Genomic DNA, 20293 nt, shown 5'->3' on the forward strand with positions numbered 1-20293 from the left:
CCTCCTTAGTTAGGGAAAAATAATAAAATTAAAAAAATGTATTTATTTCCATTTTCCCATTAGGGTTAGGGCTAGGGTTATGGTTAGGGCTAGGGCTAGGGCTAGGGTTAGGGCTAGGGTTAGGGCTAGGGTTAGGGTTAGGGTTAGGGCTAGGGCTAGAATTGGGGGTTTCCACTATTTGCGCACATCAGGTGCTCTCCAAACGCAACATGGCATCTGATCTCAATTCCAGCCAATTCTGCGTTGAAAAAGTCAAATGGTGCTCCTTCCCTTCCAAGCCCTGCCATGCACCCAAACAGTGTTTTACCCCCTCATATGGGGTATCAGCCTAATCAGGACAATTTGCAAAACAACTTTTGGGGTCCTATTTCTCCTGTTGCCCTTAGGAAAATAAAAATTTTGGGGCAAAAATATCATTTTTGTGGAAAAATTTTTTTTTGTTATTTTCACGCTTGGGCATTATAAACTTCTGTGAAGCACTTGGGGGTTCAAAGTTCTCACCACACATCTAGATAAGTTCCTTGGGGGGTCTAGTTTCCAAAATGGGGTCATTTGTGGGGGGTTTCCACTGTTTTGGTACATCAGGGGCTTTCCAAACCCGACATGGTGTCTGATCTCAATTCCAGCCAAAAAAGTCAAATGGCGCTGCTTGCCTTCCGAGCTCTGCCATGTGCCCAAATAGTCATTTACACCCACATATGGGGTATCAGTGTACTCAGGACAAATTGCACAATAACTTTTAGGGTCCTGTTACCCTTGGGAAAATAAAAATTGGGGGTGAAAAGATCATTTTGTGGAAAAAATATGATTTTTTAATTGTACCGCTGTGCATTATAAACTTCTGTGAAGCCCTTGTGGGTTCAAAGTTCCCACCACATATCTAGATAAGTTCCTTAGGGGGGTCTAGTTTCAAAAATGGGGTCACTTGTGGGGGGTTTCCACTGTTTAGGTACATCAGGGGCTCTCCAAACGCGACATGGCGTCCGATCAGAATTCCAGACAATTTTGCATTGAAAAAGTCAAACGGCGCTCCTTCCGTTCTGAGCTCTGCCATGCGCCGAAACAGTGGTTCCCCCCCACATATCAGGTATCAGCGTGCTCAGGACAAATTGCACAATAATTTTTGCAGTCCAATTTCTCCTGTTACACTTGGTAAAATAAAAAAAATTGAACCTGAAGTAATTTTTTTTGTGAAAAAAAGTTAAATGTTAATTTTTTTTAAATATTCAAAAAATTCCTGTGACGCACCTGAAGGGTTAATAAACTCCTTGAATGTGGTTTTAAGCACCTTAAGGGGTGCAGTTTTTAGAATGGTGTCACTTTTGGGTATTTTCTATCATATAGACCCCTCAAAGTGGCTTCAAATGTGATGTGGTCCGTAAAAATAAAATAAAAATGAGAGATCGCTGGTCAACTTTTAACCCTTATATCTTGCTAACAAATAAAAATTTTGGTTCCAAAATTGTGCTGTTGTAAAGTAAACATGTGGCAAATGTTACTTATTAACTTTTTTGTGTGCCATATCTCTGTGATTTAAGGGCATAAAAATTCAAATTTGGAAAATTGCGGAATTTTCAAAATTTTTGCCAAATTTCCGTTTTTCTCATAAATAAACGCAAGTTATATGAATGAAATTTTACCACTAACATGAAGTACAATATGTCACAAGAAAACAATGTCAGAATCACCGGGATCCACGGAAGCGTTTCAGAGTTATGACCTCATAAATGGACAGTGGTCAGAATTGTAAAAATTGGCCCGGTAGTTAACGTGCAAACCACCCTTGGTAGTGAAGGGGTTAATAAACTTCTTGAATGTGGTTTTGAGCACCTTGAGGGATGCAGTTTTTTAGAATGGTGTCAATTTTGGTTTTGTCACATAGATCCCTCAAAGTGACTTTAATTGTGATGTGGTCCCTAAAAAATGGCTTTGTAAATTTTATTGGAAAAATGAGAAATCACTGGTCAACTTTTATGCTTTCTAACTTCCTAACACAAAAATTGTACTGATGTAAAGTAGACACGTAGGAAATGTTATTTATTAACTATTTTTTGTGACATAACTCTCAAATTTAAGGGCATAAAAATTAAAATTTAATAAAATTTTGAGAATTGCAAATTTTTCTAAATTTTTGCCAAATTTCCAATTTTTTCACAAACGCAAGTCATATTGAAGAAATTTTACCACTATCATGAAGTATAATATGTCATGGAAAAACGTTCTCAGAATTAGTGGGATCCATTGAAGTGTTCCAGAGTTATTACCACATAAATTGACACTGGTCAGAATTGTAAGATTTGGCCTGCTCAAGAAGGTGAAAACAGGCTTGGGAAGTGAAAAGGTTAACATAGCAAAAGTGATGAAAGTTTCTCCTTAAATGGAAGTAAATGGTTCTCATTAGCTAATGATATATATATATACAGTGTGTCTGTAAAGTCATGGTGCACTTTTGACCAGTCACTGGAAAGCAACAAAAGGTGATAGAAATGTGAAATCTGCACCAAATAAAAGAAAACCTCTCCCAGTTTCATACCTATTAAGTGCAGTTTGATGTGGGCTCCATTTGTTGCCCTACACACATCCAAATGATAGTGAAGTTCTTACCACACACGAGTAAAGACGTCTGGTGTAACAGAGTGAATAACGACTGTGATTCTCTGTTTTAAGTGATTAATATAGTTGATACGTTCAATGTACACATGTTGCTTCACATAACCCCAAACTGGGAGGTTTTCCTTTTATTTGGTGCAGAGTTCAAATTTCTATCATCTTTTGTTGCTTTCCAGTGACTGGTCAAAAGTGCACCATGACTTTACGGACACACTGTGTATATATGTTATTCTTTTGAACAAGGGTAACATATAGTAAGCAAATCATTACTCTGAAGTACAATTCGGATGAATAAATTTTTACTGTAATCTTAAGCAGTATGAACCATGAGTAGTCTAGACATCTTAACCCCTTCGCACCCGAGCCTGTTTTTGCCTTCGTGACCGGGCCAATTTTTTCAATTCTGACCAGTGTCACTTTATGAGGTCATAACTCTAGAACGCTTCAACAGATCCTACTGATTCTGACATTGTTTTCTCATGACATATTGTACTTCATGATGGTGGTAAAAAAATTTAGATATGATCTGCGCTTATTTGTTAAAAAAAATCAAAATTTGGTGAAAATTTAGAAAATTTTGCAATTTTCAAACTTTTAAATTTTATGCCCTTAAATCAGAGAGTGATATCGCACAAAATAGTTAATAAATAACATTTCCCACATGTCTACTTTACATCTGCACAATTTTGGAAACATAATTTTTTTTTTTAGGAAGTAATAAGGGTTAAAAGTTGACCAGCGATTTCTCATTTTTACAACAAAATTTGCAACACCATTTTTTTTAGGGACCACCTCACATTTGAAGTGAGTTTGGGGGGTCAATATGACAGAAAATACCCAAAAGTGACACCATTCTAAAAACTGCACCTCTCCATGTACTGAAAACCACATTCAAGAAGTTTATTAACCCTTCAGGTGCTTCACATGAATGAATGGAATATGGAAGGAAAAAATAAACATTTAACTTTTTTTCACAAACATTTTACTTCAAAACCATTTTTTTTATTTTCACAAGTGTAAAAAGAGAAAATGAACCACAAAATTTTTTGTGCAATTTCTCCCGAATACGCCAATACCCCGTATGTGGGGCTAAACCACTGTTTGAGCACACGGCAGAGCTCAGAACGGAAGGAGTGCCGTTTGACTTTTTCAATGCAGAATTGGCTGGAATTGAGATCGGATGCCATGTCGCATTTGGAGAGCCCCTGATTTACCTAAACAGTGGAAACCCCCCACAAGTGACCCCATTTTGGAAATTAGACCCCTCCAAGGGACTTATCTAGATGTGTGGTGAGCACTTTGAACCCCCAAGTGTTTCACTAAAGTTTATAATGTAGAGCCGTGAAAATAAAAAAATAATTTTTTTCCACAAAAATGATCTTTTAGCCTCCAATTTTTATTTTCCTAAGGGTAACAGGAGAAATTGGACCCCAAAAGTTGTTGTTCAATTTGTCCTGAGAACGTTGGTACCCTATATGTGGGAGAAAACTACTGTTTGGGCACACGGTGGGGCTCGGAAGGGAAGTAGTGATGTTCTGAAATGCAGACTTTGATGGAATGGTCTGCGGGTGTCATGTCGCATTTGCAGAGCCCCTGATGTACCTAAACAGTGGAAACCCCCCACAAGTGACCCCATTTTGGAAACTAGACCCCCCCAAGGAACTTATCTAGATGTGTGGTGAACACTTTGAACCCCCAAGTGTTTCAGTAAAGTTTATAATGTAGAGGCGTGAAAATAAAAAAATCATTTTTTTCCACAAAAATGATCTTTTAGCCCCCAATTTTTATTTTCACAAGGGTAACAGGAGAAATTGGACCCTAAGAGTTGTTGTCCAATTTGTCCTGAGTATGCTGGTACCCCATATGTGGGAGAAAACTACTGTTTGGGCACACGGTGGGGCTCGGAAGGGAAGTAGTGACGTTCTGGAATGCAGACTTTGATGGAATGGTCTGCGGGCGTCATATTGCATTTACAGAGCCCCTGATGTACCTAAACAGTGGAAACCCCCAATTCTAATTCCAACCCTAACCCCAACACACCCCTAACCCTAATCTCAGCCCTAACCATAACCCTAACCAAAAACGTAACACCAACACACCCATAACCTTAATCCCAGCCCTAACCCTAACCCTAGCCCTAACCCTAGCCCTAGCCCTAACCCTAACCCTAACCCTAACCCTGGCCCTAGCCCTAGCCCTAACCTGTGTACCTGCTTTTTTTTTTCTTTACTTTTTTTATTTTTGTGACAAGATTGCTGCCCTGCGATCTGACTCATAGTAACGCCACTTCTCCTCTGATCTCACACTGACAGATGATCAGAGGTGAACCAGCGTTACTATGTGACAAGATCGCTGCCTGGCACATAATAACGCCACTTCTCCTCTGATCTCACAATGACAGATGATCAGAGGAGAAGCAGCGTTACTGTGTGACAAGATCGCTGCCTGGCACAGCTGTGCCAGGCAGCGATCAGCTGTGCCAGGCAGCGATCTAGTCACACAGTAACGCTGCTTCACCTCTGATCATCTGTCAGTGTTAGATCAGAGGAGAAGCCGCGTTACAATGAGTGAGATCGCCGGGAAACAAGCAGCTTTCCCAGCGATCGCTCCCATTGGCTGCTGTGACGCTGACGTCATCAGGACCTGAACCAATCAGGTCTCGATGACGTCGGGGGTCCCAGCATGCATTGTGCACCGGGATCCCCGCGTTGTAAGGTATGTGGGGGTCCCGGGGGGCACAAAACCGCAGACAGTAGATAAACGTCGGCGCTGCACAAAGCCCAGCAAGCGCGAACGTTTATCTACTGTGGGCGATCGGGAAGAGGTTAAGGTATACAATATTTACAATTTTTTTATTGATTTTATAGGCCTAAGACTATTGACTTCTTATTTTGCTTTACCATAACTACCAGAGGTAATTTTCACCTTTATGGAACAAAAACATTGCAATGTTTAGTGATCCATGGCACAAAGAGAAGAAAAATCCCCAAAATTAACTGTAACAAGTATAATTTTTTATTCATTCATTTTTATACCACAGTCTGTTTACCAGTTGATATAATGGAAGTAGGGTTTATGGATTAGAGAGAATTTTATATCATGAACCGTTTCCTGCCATGGCCAAATTTTGTTATATCACTTTAGTTTTTCCACTCCTTCTTCCAATAGCCACAACTGTTTAAATGTTTTCGCAATACATGCATGTGAGGGCTTGTTCTTTGAGGGACAAGTTGTTGTTGTGAACGTGACCATTCCTTTTACCAGATAATGTACTGAAAAACAGTAGAAAAATTACAAACACAGTGAAATTGTAAAAAAAAACCTGCAATTCTAACATTTTTTTGTTTTGTTTTTGCCAAGATCATTGTGCAGTAAAATTACCAAGCAACATGATATTCCAGGTCATTGCAATACCAAACTTTCATAGGTTTTCATTTAAGTAGTAAAGAAAAATTCTGGAATTTGTGAAAAAAAAGTGGTTTGTGTTGATATTTCTTGAGATATGTAACTTTTTTTCTCTTGACGGGCTCATTTTTTCCATAGAGAGCTGATGTTTTAAATAAACCATTAACCATTTTTTAAGCAATCAAAAAATGCTGTTCTGGCAAGTTGATTTTTTTCTGTATACAGTGTCTACTATCCGAGTTAATCAATTTTATTTTTTGATAGCCAGTACTTTTTGGAAGCAATTTTAATAAATCTACCTTTTTATCTTTAAGAGGGACAAAGAAGGTGTTAGGCGTCAGGTTCCTGTCGCTGTACAGCAGAAGTCCCGAGCCCTGCGTCCGGCAGTCTCCCATTCCACTTCGGCTGCAGAGGAACCTGCTCAGCAGACTCATCGATCCCGGCGCTCTGCTCAAACCAGCTCTGTGGGTTTGGTTGCTTCTGCCACCTCTGGTCCAGCTATAGCAACGCATGCTGGTCAGCAACAAGCTACTCCAGGGACGAAGTCCTCCTTTCGGTCCACTGAGCATGCCCGTGGGACGATCTCTCATTGGAGATCGGAGGTCACATGCTCAGGTCCTTCTCCAGCTCGGATTGGACCATCAGAATGGTCAGAAAGGTCCCAGAAGGACACAGCTATAAAAGGTTTGCATGGCCGCTCGGCCATGCGCTAGTATAGACTGCATTATCAGACTATGAGGAGTGAGTGTCGTATGCATGTATGAATGCCTCTGGTGAATGACTCATTAAGAAACCCCTACCCTTGGTACACATGTGTTGTGCAGCCTAGCCTGTTAAGCGCCCAAGCTTAGGTGTAGGTAGGACAGAGTCTGAGACAGGCATCAGTGTCCACGGTGCACGTGCTCGACACTCCATAGTCAGCGTCTATAGTGGCGTCCGCAGGTGCGATGCCGCACGCTCAGAAGGTCTAGAGGGACTCTGACCCCATGTCCTTGGGGCAGAGTTCTGTGACCGCTTTCTGTACGCTCCGTGGCCGGGCTCTGTCAGCTAAACAGGCACCGGCATTTATGTTCTGCGGTAGCGCGGCTCTGTGAGTTAACAGAGTTCGCTTCTGTTCACACTGGTTGACGTTAACCCATGTGTGACCTTTTGTACACCGCTTTATACTTCCGCCATTACTAAGCAGCATTTTACCACCCCTGCACGGTGGACCCCGGGCTGCGAACGCACCTTACTATTATTTTATTATTTGGTGCGTTCCGCTAGCCCTAAGAGAAGGTGATTAGAATTTTGATATTCTTTTAATTTTTTATATTTTTAAGCTATTTTTTAAAATACATTTTTTAGTCTTTTGTTACCCCATCAGAGGATTGTTTGATATGTGGTTCTACATATTGTAACACTGCTTTTGTAATGCAGGTGACTGGATGCAATGAAGTTTAGAATACCCAAGAAAATCTTTCGCTATTTAACGTTAATGCTCTTTTCACAAAAGGTGGTGCACCCAGTCATGGGAATCACCACGTAAGTTCTCTCTGAAGCTCTGGCCCTAGTGGAGATCACCAGGGTTTTCTCACTAGGCTGCAAGTTGCTTTCTGACAGTCTATCAAAGCCCGTTCAGCCTCCCACACAATAACCACCCCCCCCAACCAGTAATAGTAGTCCCAGCCGACCCTGGCACCCTAGATGATATTTGGAAGTGAATTTCCTGTTAACTCACTGTTTTTCCGCAATCACAATCGGGAGTCAGCTGTAGTAGTCTCCTCACGGATCTTATCGGCTTGACTGTTGGCGGAAGTCTCTTATGCCTTGGTGTCGAGTGGACTGGGCTTCGACTCTTGACAGGCGACTTAGAGTGCAGATCCTGGCTCTGACAAGCATAAGCGGTACTTGGAGCTCTTCCGCGGGGAATAAGGCCCTTGGCAGGCAGCATCCGGCAGCTGGGTGGTGCAGACTTCCTGCTGAGGCCTGTCATGTTTGTTTATGCGTTCTGTTATGATTGGGTCACCGGGAGGAGAGCAAGCCCAAGCTAAGCCACAGAAAACCAGAAAGGTTGGTAACAAAGCAGATTGCAGACCCCTGATCCTATCCACACAACTAGCAGTAGCTGTAGAGCGTGCCTACGATGATCCTAGACGCCTCGGCACAGCCGGAGAGCTAATTAAGCCTGAAGCAAGAAAGGGGAAATCTAAACTGCCCCAGAGCAAACCCCAAAGGAATAGATAGCCCCAAACATATATTGTCGGTGAGACAAGATGAAAACACAAACGCAGGTAGGAAAATAGACTGAGCAAATGATGGGGCCCACACTGACTAGACAGGACAGGAACGGAAAGACACTGTGTGCAATCACGCAAAAAACCCTAAAAAATACTGAAGTCGCACAACTTTGCCCACTATATAAGCACTCTGGTATATTCTGAAAGCAGAGCAAAAAGAGGCCAATCTAATAAGGGACAAAAATAAACTGGCACAAGCAGTAGTAACATATGGATGGTGATTCAGCACAGCCCCAGCCAGAGCTGGCTGACCCACACAAAACTGAAATAGACAAAACCAGATCAAATGTAAAAAGAATAGCAAATGAACACTTAGCTGAACATGCAGGGACTGAGCTGGAAACTAAGACCTCAGGAGGCAGGAAGAAAATCACCAGCAGGGATCGAGGGAGTCGGCTGTCTTAAATCCAGTCTGAAACCCCAGATCTCCAATTGTCGTCCTCATTATCAGGTGGCAAGCCTCTGTTAATCAGATCATCTCCATTACCTCCAGTAACCACCAGAGGGAGCCCAGAAAGAGAACTCGCAACCCCTCTGTCAATTTGACCAGCTCCACTACCTTCAGTAGTAACCAGAGGTAGGCCAGAAAGCGAATTCACAACAGTACCCCCCCTTGAGGAGGGGTCACCGAACCCTCATCCATGCCACCAGGCTGATCAGGATGGGCCCGGTGAAAAGCACGAACCAATCTATCGGCATGAATGTCAGAAGCAGAGACCCAAGAATTATCCTCCTGGCCATAACCCTTCCATTTGACCAAGTACTGGAGTCTCCGTCTAGCCAAGCGAGAATCCAATATTTTCTCTACATCATATTCCACATTGCCTTTAACCAATACAGGGTCAGGAGGCGCCGCCATAGGAACTACTGGCGCCACAAACCTCTTCAACAGAGATTTATGAAACACGTTATGGATCGTAAATAGTGTTGAGCATTCCGATACCGCAAGTATCGGGTATCGGCCGATACTTGCTGTATCGGAATTCCGATACCGACTTCCGATATTTTTTCAATATCGGAATTCGGCATCGGAATCGGAAGTTCAGTTGATTGACGGCCTGACGTCATCATGATGCGCGGTGTGTGCGCATCATGATGCGCCGTCATTTCGGGCCTTCCGGGGGTCTCTGCCGGCCTGCCGGGGGGCTGTGCCGGCCTGCCGGGGGGCTGTGTGGACTGCCCGGGGTCTGTACCGGCCTGCCGGGGGGCTGTGCCGGCCTGCCGGTGGTCTGTGCACCCTGTGGGGGTCTGTACCGGCCTGCCGGGGGGCTGTGCCGGCCTGCCGGTGGTCTGTGCACCCTGTGGGGGTCTGTACCGGCCTGCCGGGGGGCTGTGCCGGCCTGCCGGGGGGCTGTGCTGATGTCCGGGGGTCTGTGCAAGCATCGTCCGATGGGACTACAAGTCCCATCGGGCGATGCCTGCTACCATGACAGTGATTGACACATTAGCCAATGATGGGACAGTAGTAGTCCCATCATCCGGCTAATGTGTTAAATGTTAAAAAAAAAAAAAAAAAAAATACTACATGCATGCTACATGCATGCTACATGCATGCTACATGCATGCTACATGCATGCTACATATATACTACATACATACTACATACATGCTACATACATGCTGCATGCTACATACATACTACATACATACTACATGCATGCTACATACATACTACATACATACTACATATATACTACATACATACTACATACATGCTACATACATACTACATACATACTACATGCATGCTACATACATACTACATGCATGCTACATACATACTACATGCATGCTACATACATACTACATACTACATACATACTGCATGCTACATACATACTACATACATACTACATACATACTACATGCATGCTACATACATACTACATGCATGCTACATACATACTACATATATACTACATACATACTACATACATGCTACATACATACTGCATGCTACATACATACTACATACATACTACATACATACTACATGCATGCTACATACATACTACATGCATGCTACATACATACCACATATATACTACATACATACAATACATTCATACAATACATACATAGACATACAGTACATATAACATAGAGTAACATACTTACCAATACTTGTCACATTGTTCCCCGAAGCCATTGTCTTTTCCGGGATAAATATTAACATAACAAACCACAAAAATACTCACCCACGATCCGAAGCAGTCCACGAGTGTGTCCCACGACGATCTTGGGTAGAGAACTGCAGCATCAGATGATGCTGCCGTTCTCTACGGGCTGCAGGAATCCAATGACGGAAGGTAGGTATCCTTCCGCACTGTATTCCTCCGCCACTTAAAAAAAAAAAGTCCCTAGTCTCACTTTATGCCATTGCTGTGTGGGAATTACCATCCGATCCGATACTTTGAAGTATCGGACGGTATCGCTCAACTCTAATCGTAAACATAACTGGAAGAGCCAATCGAAAAGAAACAGGATTAAGGATCTCCAAAATCTTATAAGGTTCAATGAATCTTGGCTTAAACTTTGGAGACGCAACCTTCATAGGAATATTCTTTGACGACAACCAAACCATATCACCCACTTAAACCGGGGACCAATGGTCTTATGCCGGTTGGAAAACCGTTGGGCTTTGTTCTGAGAGAGGAACAACTTATCCACCACTTGGTCCCAAATCTGCTGCATTCTCTCTACCACAGTGTCCACACTTGGGCAGGTCGAAGATTCCACCTGCCCTGAAGAAAATCGAGGATGAAACCCAAAGTTACAGAAAAAGGGCGACATCAAAGTGGCAGAGCTAGCTCTATTGTTTAGCGCAAATTCGTCCAAGGGCAAAAATGAGACCCAGTCATCCTGATCAGCAGATATAAAACATCTCAAATAGGACTCCAAAGTCTGGTTTGTTCTCTCAGCCCGCCCATTTGTCTGAGGATGAAATGCAGAGGAGAAAGATAACTGAATTCCCAGTTTGGAACAAAAAGCTCTCCAAAATCTGGAAACAAACTGGACTCCTCTGTCCGACACAATGATCTCAGGAATCCCGTGCAACCGAACCACCTGTTGTAAAAACAATTGCACCAACTCAGAAGAAGATGGCAACTTTGGGAGTGGTACAAGATGGATCATCTTAGAACATCTATCACACAAATCACCCAGATAACAGTCATTCTCTGAGAGACAGGAAGATCGGAAATAAAATCCATTTAGATATGGGTCCATGGCCTCCTGGGCACTGGCAGGGGCATCAGCAACCCACTAGAATGAGAACAGAGCTTGGACCGAGAACAAGTCCCACAGGACTGCACAAAATTGCTGACATCACGAGATAAGGCAGGCCACCAAAAAGACCGACTCACCAAATCTCTGGTACCAAAAATACCTGGATGACCAGCCAACGCGGAGCAATGAATTTCAGACATTACTCTCTTCTTCCACTGGTCAGGGACATACAATTTTCCCATAGGGCAATGTTCAGGTTTGTCCTCCTGAAATTCCTCCACAGCACGTCTCAAATCGGGTGAGATGGCGGAAAGAACTACACCCTCACTTAGGCTGGTTTCACATTTGCGTTTTTTAGCGCTGGAAAAAAACGCATACCTGCGCATGCGTTTTTTCCACTATATTTAACATGGGTGCGCATACCTGCGCGCTTGTAAGCGCATGTATGCGATTTTCATGCGCTGCGTTTTTTTGGGGTGTGCGTTGGTATTTTCCAGACGCAGCATGTTGCATTTTTTGGCCCTGCAAAAAAGCGCATGCGCACATATGCGCACGTTTTGCGCTAAAAATGGCCATTATAGCCTATGGATGCGCATATGTGCGCACTGGCATGCTCATGTATGCGTTTTTTTGCATATGCATTTTTTTTTTTAACCATGGAATTTAGGGGTTTGGGTTAGAGTTAGGGTTAGTTAAGGGGGTTTAGGGTTAGGGTTAGGGTCAGGGTCAGGGTTAGGGTTGGGGTTTGGGTCAGGGTTAGGGTTAAGTATGGTTTGGTTAAGGGTTAGGGTCAGGGTTAGGGTCAGGATTAGGGTTAAGTATGGTTTTGTTAAGGGTTAGGGTCAGGGTTAGGGTTAGGGTTAGGGTCAGGGTTAGGGTTAGGGTTGGGGTCAGGGTTAGGGTTAGGGTCAGGGTTAGGGTTAAGTATGGTTTTGTTAAGGGTTAGGGTCAGGGTTAGGGTCAGGATTAGGGTTAAGTATGGTTTTGTTAAGGGTTAGGGTCAGGGTTAGGGTTAGGGTTAGGGTTAGGGTCAGGGTTAGGGTTAGGGTTAGGGTCAGGGTTAGGGTTAGGGTCACGGTTAGGGTTAAGTATGGTTTTGTTAAGGATTAGGGTCAGGGTTAGGGTCAGGATTAGGGTTAAGTATGGTTTTGTTAAGGGTTAGGGTCAGGGTTAGGGTTAGGGTTAGGGTTAGGGTCAGGGTTAGGGTTAGGGTTAGGGTTAGGGTCAGGGTTAGGGTTAGGGTCAGGGTTAGGGTTAAGTATGGTTTTGTTAAGGGTTAGGGTCAGGGTTAGGGTTAGGGTTAGGGTCAGGGTTAGGGTTAGGGTTAGGGTTAGGGTCAGGGTTAGGGTTAGGGTTAGGGTCAGGGTTAGGGTTAGGGTTAGGGTTAGGGTTAGTTAGGGTTTAGGGTTTGGGTTAGGGTTAAGTATGATTTGGTTAAGGGTTAGGGTCAGGGTTAGGGTTAGGGTTAGGGTCAGGGTTAGGGTTAGGGTTAGGGTTAGGGTCAGGGTTAGGGTTAGTAAAGTCATGGTTTGGGTAGTGTGAGGGGCCACCTAAAAATGTTGGAAAAAAACGCAAACGCGGTAAAAACGCACTAAAAACGCATACAAACGCATAAAAACGCTGCGTTTTTTTCATGCATGCTCATAAAAATGCTTGAAAAAAACGCAGCAGTTGTATGCTTATGTATGCGTTTTTTCAATGCGTTTTTTTGCGGGATTAAAACGCGCTGCAAAAAAAAGCAAGTGTGAAACTAGCCTTAGAATGGTAGTAGGCTCGGTCACAATAAGAGAATCCGCAAAGAAACTCCAAGAAAGGGCGTCCGCCTTAACATTCTTAGTGCCCGGAAGAAAAGAGACCACAAAATTAAAACGCGTGAAAAACAAGGTCCACCTAGGATGTCTAGGATTTAAGCGTTTGGCTGAGTCAAGATAAATCAAATTCTTGTGGTCGGTGAGGACCACAACTTGATGTCTAGCTCCCTCCAACCAATGTCTCCACTCTTCAAATGCCCATTTCATGGCCAACAATTCCCAATTCCCCACATCATAGTTACGTTAAGATGGGGAGAATTTTTGAGAAAAGAAGGCACAGGGATTCATTTTAGAAGTCACCGGATCTTTTTGGGACAAAACGGCTCCTGCACCAATCTCAGAAGCATCTACCTCCACCTGAAATGGGAGTGAGACATCAGGTTGCCGTAGAACCGGAGCAGAAGTGAATCTCCGCTTAAGCTCCTGAAATGCCGAGACTGCCTCTGGAGACCAATTCACCACATCAGCGCCCTTTTTGGTCAGATCAGTCAGTGGTTTGACAATACCAGAAAAATTACTTATAAATTTACGGTAGAAATGAGCAAAACCCAAAAACTTCTGGAGAGCCTTCAAAGAAGTGGGCTGAACCAAATCATAAATGGCCTGTACCTTGGCCGGGTCCATTTCAATAGCCGATGGGGACAAAATGAATCCCAAAAATGAAATCCTCTGTACACCAAAGAGGCACTTCGATCCCTTAACATACAGGGAATTTTCCCTCAAAATCCGGAACACAGTCCAGACATGTTCCACATGAGAATCCCAATCACTGGAAAAGATCAAAATATCATTCCAGATAAATGATTAAAAATAGAGATGAGCCACTTTGCCTTTTTTCGGGTCGAGTCGGGTTTCATGAAATCGGCTGATTATCGTGAAAAGTCGAAGGCCGACTGAAACACGAAGCCCAATGCAAGTCAATGGGGAACCAAGGTCGGCAGGGAGTGGAGGACAGGAATCACACCTACAGTGCCCATTTTAATGCCAAAAACATCAATTCTTACTACTTAAGCTTGTCAACCTTAATTTACTTTATAATAATAGTTAGGCATTGAAAACTGGGGGTTATTTGGCTAAAGTTGTGGGGGGGGGGGTAGGGCTGGCTCCAGATTTTCGTGGGCCCTGGGCCAAAGAGTGTCACTGGGCTCTTTTAACACATGCCACAAATTATGATCCTCTGATACGGCAGAGAAATAGCGGTATAGTACAATGAAAAATACTTCACTTCTTACATCTCATGACTGATATCCATTTTAAATTCTCAAATAGCTCCAAAAACGGACAGTATATTACTCCATACAGTATTATGGCCACCGCATAGTGCGCTATACAGAGTAATGAGGCCCATATATTTCTCCACACAGAATCATTGGTCCCATATAATGTTTGAAACAGTATATGATGAGCTCCACATAATGCTACAGTATATGTTGGTCCCCATGGATGAAGTTCCACTGTGTTATGAGCTCAAATAATGCTCCATATATAATGGGCCCCATTTCTAATGCTCAAGTGCATAATGGGCCCTGTAAATGCTGCTCTAGTGTCTGATGTCCACCTTTGGAATTCTCCAGTGTATGGTGGGCCTCATATATCATTCTCCAGAGTATAATGCTCCCCAAAAATAGCTGTCCCAACATTGAAAACAATTAAATAAGTCTCCTCGCTAGGGAATCCCTGTACTAGTCTGGACTCCTCGTCGTCCCCATCTTCCATCTCACTGCACTTGGACTGTTTAGGCAGAGGGCATACAGACATGATGTCATTGCGCTCTCTGACCAGAATGTCACTGTCAGGAAACGCAGAAGACGTCACGGCGGTGGAGCAGAGAGAGGTATGTATTTCAACTTTGCAAGTGCTGTGATACTGAGCATGCCATGCCCTTATGAAGTCAAGAAAGGCTGGAATAAAAATGTAAAATACCAAAAAACAGTAAAAATCTGAAATCAAAGACGATCATATACCGTCGGACTTCCCACCATAAATTAGGCCAACTGCCGATCAGGCGGCGTTATTCCCATGAACCTCCGAACAGTGTCCATGAAGGCAAAGTGTTTGGTTTCTGGGGGGGGCAGTATGGTTGCAAAGCTGAACCTTAAAGGAAAGTCCAGAAGGGCACCACCAGGAGTGGAGCCTGCGGCTTAATTCGACTCCACCCGGGAAACCTCAACCATGCCAGCTACAGAAAAGATTGACAGATTGCAAGCTTTGTCGATTCTGTGGGTGGTGGTGGATGTCCGTTTTTAGTTGTGCTAGCGATTTGTCAGCTTAATTCCGTTAACGAACGACACTCCAGCATGCCCCCACAGTACGCGTCAAGCTTACAAGAGGGACACGCGAGGCTCTGGCACGCGAGATTGATCAATAACAGGTCTGTCATGCCCTTACATGTCCGGGGCTGCTTGCGCGCTACACTGAAAGGTCCAGCGTGTGTTGCTTACAGGTGCAGATAACCTGCTGAACCCCGTTAGTGATAGGGATCTGGGATTCAAATTCTTCCCCGCGAACGAGGATTTCCCAGTAAGTGCAGGTCAACCGGAATTAGGCCTAACCGGGATTCCAGAGAAAATGAAAAAATTAAGTGTCCAAACCACAGGTGCTGTAGCTTGCTTAACAGCTGAGCTCCTATGCTGAGTAGCACACAGTTCTTACATAAACAGGCGGCATAGCTTGGTTCACAGGTGGGCTCCTCTGCTGAGCAGTAGACATCGGTGCTAGGCCCAAAGTATTCACTGGGCTAAATGGAGTTAAAAAATGGTTCTTACATAAACAGGCGGCACAGTTTGGTTCACGGGTAGGCTCCTCTGATGAGTAGCAGACACAGTTACTAGGTCCAAAGTATTAACTGTGCTAAATGCAGTCAAAAACTGGTTCTTTCATAAACAGACGGCATAGCTAGGTTCACTAGTGGGCTCCTCTGCTGAGTAGCAGACAGTGCTACAAGGCCCAAAAGGATTTTCTGGACAAGATGCAGTAAAAAATAATTAGCAACACACAGGGTGTAGCTCCTTGACAGGTGTACTAGACTGCTTGCTACCACACATCGCTACTATGCCATGAAACAGTCTATTAACATGGAAAACCATTATTAATGTGAAAATGAAGTTACGCTTTTGGTGAACAAACCATTCTCGAACGGAACCTCGAACAGCCGAATTTTAAGCAAAGTGTTCGAGTTCGACGAACGGCTCGAACACCACCCAAAACAATTGAAATTTTAAATTGGCGAACAGTTCGACTCGAACACTGCTCATCTCTAATCAGGAGGCAGACTCAGACGTTCTCAGGCCCAGTATGGATTCGACAAGATTGTAGAAAGTTGAGAAAGGGTACAGTATCACCGGATAACAGGTACAGTATATATAGCATAGTTTAAACATTAAAAACCTATGTCTATATATCATGAGGCAGACTCAGAGGGTCTCAGGCCCAGTATGGATTTGACGTGATTGTACAAAGTTGAGAAAGGGTAACATATCACCGGATAACAGGTATATATGTAGAATAGTGTACACCTGAAAAACCTATGTCTATATATCAAGAGGCAGACTCAGAGGGTTTCAGGCCCAGTATGGATTTGACGTGATTGTGCAAAGTTGAGAAAGGGTACAGTATCACCGGATAACCGGTATATATAGCATAGTTTAAACATTAAAAACCTATGTCTGTATATCAGGAGGCAGACTCAGAGGGTCTCAGGCCAAGTATGCATTTGACGTGATTGTACAAAGTTGAGAAAGGGTACAGTATCACCAGATAACAGGTATATATAGCATAGTTTAAACATTAAAAACCTATGTCTATATATCATTAGGCAGACTCAGACGGTCTCAGGCCCAGTATGGATTCGACGTGATTGTAGAAAGTTGAGAAAGGGTACAGTATCACTGGATAGCAGGTATATATAGCATAGTTTAAACATTAAAAATCTGCGTGTATATTTCCGAAGTCCGACAAAGACACTCACAGCCTCAGTATGGATTAGACAAGAATCTAAAAATTAGAAAAAGGGTTCTGTATTCAAAGCGTACACCAGTATACATTGTTGGGGTATTTTTCAATCTTCATATATATTTCAGTCTCAGTAAGACAGTCCAGACTCTCCGCAAAAGGAAACGAGATGGATACAAGTACAGACGGAAAGTCAACTGATTGCAGAAATTTTGGAATTACTAATCACGGTAAAAACTCCCGGGAGAATTCTCAGAGGCGATGCTGACCCTCAATTACTGTGGAGACAGCGAAAACAGTTCTTGTGAAGAAAGGTGTGCTGTATCGCAGTACCATGGAACCCATCACCGTTACATATCTCCATCAAATTGTGATCACAGGGACAGATGTTGACTTTGTCCTCACTGCCTATCATGATCTGTCAGGTAACTTTGGAGTGCAAAAGACAGAAGCCACAGGCCATAGGCGATTCTATTGGATTGGCATGAGAGGACACATTTAAAAATGTGGGCAGGAATGTCACATGTCGGAAAACCGTGAAAGGTGATGATAAACCACCAATGCATCTCATTGTGAGTCAACGTCCATAACAAATGGAAGCCATTGATCATCTGAAGATAGAGCCCAGCAGGACAGGGCATAGCTACGTCTTAACCATCATCTATCATTTCACCAAATTTGTATTGGCAGTCCCAGTGAAGTATTTAACAGGACAGACTACACAGTGGTGGAGCAGGGAGAGGTAAGTATTGCAAGTGCTTGTGCCCTGAGCAAGCAGGGGGGGCCCACTCGTGGGCGGCGGTACTGGCACAGGGCCCCTCATAGTACGCCGGTGTGTCTGACGGCGGGTGTGCACTCCCACCGTCAGAGACACTTGATTCTACTATGAGGGACCTTGTGCCAGTGCCGTTGCCAAAGAGTGTGCCCACCCACCTGTCCAGGGCAACGGCACTCGCATGGGTGCGTGCGCCAGGTGGTGACCCCGGACCTGTGGAGGGAGGCAGCCCAGTTAGGGAGGTGGAAAAAATGGCATATGTTGATGTTGGACATTCAGCAGCTGCAAATGGAGTAATTGGATAAGTCCGCGGAAGAGGACAAAAGCAAGCCATTTTTCTGGCAACCTACGTGTCAGCAGGGGAGGGTACTAATAGAAAAAATAGGGCGCACCAACCGTGTAAATAGACCAGTATATAATTGGAGGTATAGGTGCCGCAACAGTGGGATATCATAAGTTGAGGATCCAAGAAAAGCACTTCTGAGCATCCGCGCTGCTTTAGTGATAAGCATTCTTCAGAAATCCATATAAATAAATCTTTCAAGTTCTTTATTATATGTACTACAGAAACTACGCGTTTCGAGGTGACAAACCGCACCTCTTCTTCAGGTTACAGTACAGAGTTGTGATCAGACTATACAAGTGACAGCTTTATATGCTGTGTGGGCGTAACCCCCGTTGTGAGAAAAGGGCGTCAACCTGCACATGCTGCACATAAAGATATTTGGAAAAGACAAGCAAAGTGACATATATATATAGAAAAACATATATTCGGGATAGTGATAGTATTGTGTATCCTATTCAGACAATCAATGCAATAACATGGACTTTTATAATTAAATAAAAAGAAATATACCGATGTATATTTCGGTTTAAAATACACAATTTCTCCAAATATAGCTCCTTTTATACACTCCCATTTATCACTACTATTGGTGAAAGGAAACTTTTTGCACTCTCTATCTTCACTAGTTATATCAAATGAGTAATTACTCTTCACTACTCCTCAGTCCTCACCACTGGTAGCTCATCACTCATGATAGCTCTGTGGTGAAACCGCCAGACATTTGTCTCAAACTCACCACAATGAAACTGGTTCTTATCCTCTCTTGTTCCCTTTTTTTGTGTTCTACATATTTCATATATTTCTTTTTATTTAATTATAAAAGTCCATGTTATTGCATTGATTGTCTGAATAGGATACACAATACTATCACTATCCCGAATATATGTTTTTCTATATATATATGTCACTTTGCTTGTCTTTTCCAAATATCTTTATGTGCAGCATGTGCAGGTTGACGCCCTTTTCTCACAACGGGGGGTTACGCCCACACAGCATATAAAGCTGTCACTTGTATAGACCGATCACAACTCTGTACTGTAACCTGAAGAAGAGGTGCGGTTTGTCACCTCGAAACGTGTAGTTTCTGTAGTACATATAATAAAGAACTTGAAAGATTTATATGGATTTCTGAAGAATGCTTATCACTAAAGCAGCGCGGATGCTCAGATGTGCTTTTCTTGGATTCTCAACTTATGATACCTAGTGGACGCTGTCCACCTGCACGAGCTCTGCAGCAGCTATATGACTGCAACAAACGTTGAGAGTGGTTGTGTCTGAACACAATCCATAAAGGGTGAGTACTCCAGAGTACTTTTATATTTTAATTGATTTATACCAGGTGAAGCCCTATGTCTGCGCCCCCGCCCTTGTTTTCTCTTGCAACAGTGGGATAAACAATCAACAAGAAAGGAAGGAGAAAGACACCACTGCAACAAGCGCACACTAAACCAAATAGAAATTAATTTTATTGATGCAAAAAAGGTTAAACATTAAAAACATAATAAAACATGGTGAGCATCCCACAATGTATATAAAGTCAAATATGGCATATACAACATATCAGACCTGGTATAATAACCCATATACAATCCATATGCAATTCAACCCTACTATAATAACCACAACCACCACCCTATAACTAGGCTCATGGAGACCAGAGGCCCAAATGTTGCACAGTAATCACATGAAATCAATCAACGCAACAAGCCCTGCATACTACCTGATAATACATGTATGCCACAAGCGGCCACAAAACAAGGTGGCCCAAATAACAAACCAATATTCAGTTATGCCCCATCAGACAGCCTCAGAACCGCTAAGGGAAAAATGAGGCTGCAATAAGAAATATAAGAAGCGGGTGCTGACCCAGGACCATACCCCACGCGTA

Source organism: Dendrobates tinctorius, unplaced genomic scaffold, assembly GCF_039654945.1.
Source record: "Dendrobates tinctorius isolate UK_male_01 unplaced genomic scaffold, ASM3965494v1 ptg000035l, whole genome shotgun sequence".
In the NCBI taxonomy this organism is placed as follows: domain Eukaryota; kingdom Metazoa; phylum Chordata; class Amphibia; order Anura; family Dendrobatidae; genus Dendrobates; species Dendrobates tinctorius.